Here is a 6,326-nt window from a genome sequence, read left to right on the forward strand (position 1 = left end):
CTGCTTGCTTCAGTACAAGTTCCATTCATTGGGATCATAAAATCATAGGTCAAGAACTAGAATGGTCAGTGATAATGTTTAGTTAAACCTTCTCATTTTACAGATTAGGAACTGAGGCCCAAGGAAGTTACATGATCTGTCCAGGGTCACACAGGTAACAAGTAGCAGAGTCAGTCTTTGTACCTGTGTCTTCTAACTCCAAGTTCTATATTCATAATTTTTTTTTTAAAAATTACTTCTTCATTTACAACAGAGTCATTTCTTAATATAATTCAGTCCCTGTACCTACCCTCTAAACCCACTTGTAACAAAGGAAAACTGTTAAGCGAAAAATAAACCAATGAAATAATGCTATCTGACCCCATATACAATCATTCACACCCAAAATCACCTACTTCTCCACCAATAGTTGCAGAAGTGTGTTCAATTATCTATTCCCTGGGACCAAAATTGGCCATCACATTGAATCTATGTTTGATGCCTTTTAATATTATTTTCCTTGACATTACTGTGGCAATATTATCTAATTACTTTTTCTAAGGCGGGTTAGATTAAATAAAAGCTTCTACGGTAGAAACAAAGGAGAAATTTGGAATAATCTTTCATGTGCCTTGAGCATAGTAGAAATTTAATAAATATCTATTTAATTATTCCAAACAGATTGTAGGATCACAGATCTGAGTTGAAAGAGACCTCTGAGATTTTAATTGGGCAAAAGAGGCCCTGGAAAGGTAAGTGTATTTCTCATATAGATAGGTAGCATTAGAAGTGAGACCTTTATTAAAGGTCTGCTGGCCACAGAGCCAGTGGGAATTGAAGAAACAAAATTATGTCATGTTTAAATGATGCATTATGGTTTACAACATGCATACATCTGCATATATGAATTCCTTTTCCACTGCAAACCTGTGAATAACTATCCAAGTATTATGACCCCCATTTTCTCTATAATGAGAGTCGTAGAGATGTGAAGTCATTTGCTGAAGCCCACACAAGCTTAGCTGGTGATGAGATAGGCCTTCAACCCAAGTCTTCCAACCCTGGTTTCAGTCTGTTTTCCAAAACACCATGCTACATCTCTTTCAGAGAGAAGTCGCAAGGCTAAATCAGGCCAGCAAATTCTATTTTAAGGCCATACAGCCTCAGCTAGATTGCATAAAGTCATTAGATATTATTCCCTAGTTTCCTTTGTGTTATGGGAGCCTAGCATAAAGTGAGAGTTGGATGATTTAATTTTTGCTAGCCATGGAAGGCAAACTTTAACATTCCATTGTCATGGGCTGATTCAAACCTTAATTTACAGTTTATGTTAGTTTTACTCGAGTAAATGCACATTTTCCTCCATCTCTGACTGGTAGTACCTCAGTCTCTCTAGGAACTATAATACTGTCCTTCCCGCTTTTGCCTTTGGCTGCTTTCCCACTAGGAGAGGGTAGAATTATCCCACACCCCCTAAGGAGGCTGGGAGGGGACGCAGCAGGGGTGCTTCCTTAGTCCCTTCAACCACTGGCAGGGAACATTCACAAAGGCACCCCTGGAACCAGCTAACAATGTACTTCATGATGAGTAGTACTCGTGCCTCCACATTCATGTATAGCAAGCCCCTGGGAAATAATATGCAAATATTAATTATTTGGAGATAATAATGTGTGTACAGCCTTTGATCTGTGTATACAACTCCCATTGATGTTCCATTAGAAAAACAAAAACACATTCACATTCAGGGTTTGCCCAACTTATTTTTAAGGAAGCGTGGGTGTATTTTCAAGGGGAAAGGTACAAAAAACCACTGCTTTATAAAGGAGGACTACCCATCTGGTGATATATGCAGTTTTTAATAGTAAACAGAGAAATTAAGAAAATTCTTAAGGATTAAATGTTTTCTGCTCTACTTCGGGAAAGAAAAGTGGATTGCCTAACTTTGATCTTGATGGTTTTATGGGTCAAGACTGACTTACAGGAGTCAGGAACAGTTTGACCATTTGATTTAACAATCTGTCTGGGGTAGGCAAAGCAGAGAATGGAGGTTATTTTTCATGTTATTTGTGTATGTAAGAAACAAACAAATCTCTTGTAGATGAAAACTTCAGCAATTTTTGTTTGTTTGTGGTCTAAGCTGTCTCTATACTTTGGATAATAGCTTGATGCCCCTAATTTTAATCACTAGAAGACATCAACAGTGGGATTCCAAAATCATTTGACTTACTTCTATCCTCCAATTATAGTTTGGTAGTTTTCGCTCCAATCCCTCCATACTCTAGAAGACATAAAAGGAAGGGTTCCATTTCACAATTCTTTCCTCTGGCATTTCTATGCTGACACATTTTCTCTCTGGAGAGAAAAGTGTGGCCTGGTGGTAGCAACACACATCTGAAAGCCAGGAATCTCTGAGTTCTAATCTCAACACCAAGTTCCTCAGTGCCTCTAGGCAAGTCATTTCTTCATCCCCTAGGTTCCAAATCTGTAAAAGAGAGATGACAATGCATTGATAGTGTGAGTATTAATTAATGCTGGTAAAGTGTTACATTAATTCTAAATATTATTATCATGATTTCAACACAATTGGTTCATTTGAGGAATTTCCCAGGAAATCAAACACATGAGTAGAATTAAAAACACATACACAGTATGTTCGCCTTCCGTAAGTACATATACAGGCAGTCCGACACATACAGACATATTGTGTTTAAGAGGTCGCTTGTTTGTTGGTAGTTTGGATCTTGAGACATATTTTCCCATAGACAGTAATATATGATGGTTAGCTTGCTACAATGAGCCCTTCTGCCTAATTTCTTGAATACTTAAGGTATCCGGGATTTCTTCAGCATAGGGAATTGTTGGCATTAGGAACTCCTTTCATTAGTGCAGATGGGTGTCCTTTTCACAGATGAGTTAATAAATGTTGGAGATGTGACTGAGGTAACTAGAGGTTCAGTGACTGGCCTAGTGTCTTAGTGTCAGGGGCAGCATTCGAACCTAGGGTCTTCCTGTCTCCAAGCCTAACTATTGATTCACCATGGCAGACTGTTTCTAGATTAACACAATAATGTAGCTTAAATGACAATTATTTGTATCCCCCCAAAAGTGGATGATTTTAAAAAATGAATAAAAATAATTCTTGAAATCTTGAATGATGGTGCTTGACAAAGAAAATTTAATTAGAATGAGATACTATCTCATTCTATTCATTATCATAGTATCTAATATGAGATACTAAAAACAGTTATAGAGATTCTGAATGTAACCATTGAACACTTTCAGGAGTTTTAGAGATAGACTGCATATATTCTATGCATATATACATGCCTAAATTCATTTTAAAATGTTTAACTTTTTGTTTCATTGAAATAGATGTCTCATTAGAACTTTCCTTCCATTCCTTCCAAATCAGGAAATTGGTCAGTTGATTAGCGTAAACCTTGTTGCTGACTGACTCTATGGGTCATTGTTCCTCCACTATCCTCCAACAATCATGTAGACTCATAGTTTTAAATTAGAAAGAATCATACAGGGCATCTAGTCCAACTCCTTCATTTTATAGAAACTGAGACCCAGGGAGGTTAAGTTATTTGCCCAAGGTCACATAACTAGTAAATGTCAGAGGTCTCTGGAGTGAGATTCTTTGACTTCAGAGCTCTTTCTATTGTACTGCGCTGCCTTCCAAGCCTCCTCACGCTTGCAGTAATGTCCACACACATTGATCACTCATCTTCCTTCAAGAAAATTTATGTTACTTCCTTATTCAAAACCATTGAGTGGTTCCCAATTGCCTATAGGAAACAATTCAAAACAAACATCCTTAAATTGAAATATATGGCCCTCAATTGCACTTATCTCAAAAAATTGTTATGAGGATTAAATGAGTTTATATATATATATATATATACATATATATGCATAGAATTTGGCAAACTCTAAAATATTATTTCATTACTATCTATCATCACTATCACAATCATCATCTATGGTGTCTGCTCATTGGAAGATCCCATTGCTGATCTGTATGGCATTTTTAATATGTTTCTGACCTGGATTGGTTCACTCTTTCTTTGGCAGTCTGATGACCCTCTTCTCCTTATGGGCTTGCCATATTGGTGCCAGAATTAGTACCAACCATACCACAGCTTAGAACTCCCAAGTTTAAATGATCAAGCAACTTTCATCTCCATCAGTAGCAAGGATTACAAATAGATACCACCATGCCCAACAATTGATTTCTAGTTTATTGAGAACCAGGTTATCAAGTATGAACTGCCCTAATAACCTCCTTTCCCTGTCCAAATTTCTTCCTTTCCATCCTGAGTATTAGGGGAAAATTTTCCTCTTTTGCAAGAACAATCTTTTTGTTTATATTCTTTTAAAAAAGTAACATGCAGCATCCCAAGGTTTACAAAATGCTTCACAGACATTTTCTAAATTTTTTTTTTTTTTTGCAATTACTCTGGAAAGTAGTATGGGTATATTTATTCCCATTTTACAGATGAAACAATTGAGACTTGGTGACTTCTTCTTGGTCATATAACTCATAACTATTGAAGACAGATAGTGAACTGAAATGCCTTCTGACTCTAGGACTAGCATTCTTTCCACTGTGCCTGGTTCACCAGTGGATCTCCATTAGATCCTCTTCTTTCTTCCATTCACTAAAAATTGGTGTTGCTCAGCTTTCTACTATCTATTGCCTTTGCTACAGCCACTCACTCCTACAGGATATCATCACCTTCCTGCAGATGATTCCCAAATCTGTTTCATAATACTGAAGATTCATAAAATGCAGCACCTTGAAGGGACTACAGATGCCATCTAACCCAAACCATTCAACAACAGAAAACCACACTACCATATAGCTGATAAATGGCCATTCTTTACATGAAAACTTCTAGTAAGGGTAAGCTTATAAATTCTTAAGTAATTTCATTAATTTTTGGCTGTCTCTACTGGTTAGGAACTTTTTCTTTACATAGTAGAGAAGGAACACTTTTTGACAATTTGACTGTTTTTCAACTCTAGCTTAGCTGAAGTAATCACTGAAAGTTAGGATCAGATAACAGAGATGAAGTGACACAAATATATTAAACAAAGTGCAAATATTCTTTCCACAGTCTCTTTTATCACCTTAGATAGTGTGAAAAAGTTTTCCTTTTTGAGTCGAAATAAAATTTTGGAATTGGCTTTGGAAAAATTAATCTTCAGTGGCCCTTAAAAGAAGCTAGCTTTCTAGCCTTAATTGTCAGTTAAAGAGAAACCCAGCTCTTGAAGAAATATAGAGCGGAAAGATAAAAAGCTCTGAGAAGCCAAATACTGTTAAACACTTCTGTCTTGGTTTGGGGGTTGTGATTTTTTTTTTTGGTCAGATTAATATAATCCACACTACTATATAATTGTCTTGTCTCAGATTATTCTCCCTTTTAATACTGCCTGCTCTCAACTCAAGGCTGTGGTATATCATGGTAAGCTCTGAAAATTGACCCCTTTGAAAAATGACGTACCATGGTCAATACATTTTCCACTGAAGTACTGACATATTTTCACACTGAAAAAGTAAATTATTTCTCAAAGGGTTCCTATGTGACATTTTAGGGCTTGATGAAATTGTGTGTCATCTCTAATTTAGAGTGCTTGGAGAGCCTTACTATTGATCCTAAATTTTTATTTTGTGTGGATGATACAGAACATTCCTATGTGACTGGGGAATAGATGGATCACCGTGATTTAATTGCTCTGGATTACAGTTTCTTCTTTTATAAAATGAGGTAGTTTACAGATAATCTCTAATGTCCCTTCCAAATATAACATTTCATAATTCTTTGTGTTTATTTTATTATTTTTTAACATATTTGTATTTATTTCATTAAATCTTTCTCAATTACATATAAAATGTTGAATACTCATTTTTTGTAAAACTTTGAGTTACAAGTTCTCTCCTTTCCATCTATTTCTCCTTCCACCCCTTGAGAAGGCAAGCAATATGATATTGATTATACATGTGAATTCATGCTAAACATATTTCCATGTTGCAAAAGAAAACACACCAACAAGCAAGAAAAATAAAGTGAAAAAAGTGTATTTGAATCTGCATTCAAAGTTCACCAGTTCTCTCTCTGTAGGTGGATAGAATTTTCCATTATGGGTGCCTTGGAATTGTTTTAGATTATTGACATGATCAGAATAGCTAAGATTTTCGCAGCTGATCATCACCATAGTATTGCTATGCACATTATTCTCCTAGTTTTGTTCATTTTCCTTTGCATCAGTTGATATGTCTTCTGAGGTTTTCTAAAGCCATCCTACTCATCATTTCTTACAGCACATTACTTTACAAATTG

Source organism: Notamacropus eugenii, chromosome 7 (assembly GCF_028372415.1).
Source record: "Notamacropus eugenii isolate mMacEug1 chromosome 7, mMacEug1.pri_v2, whole genome shotgun sequence".
NCBI lineage: Eukaryota > Metazoa > Chordata > Mammalia > Diprotodontia > Macropodidae > Notamacropus > Notamacropus eugenii.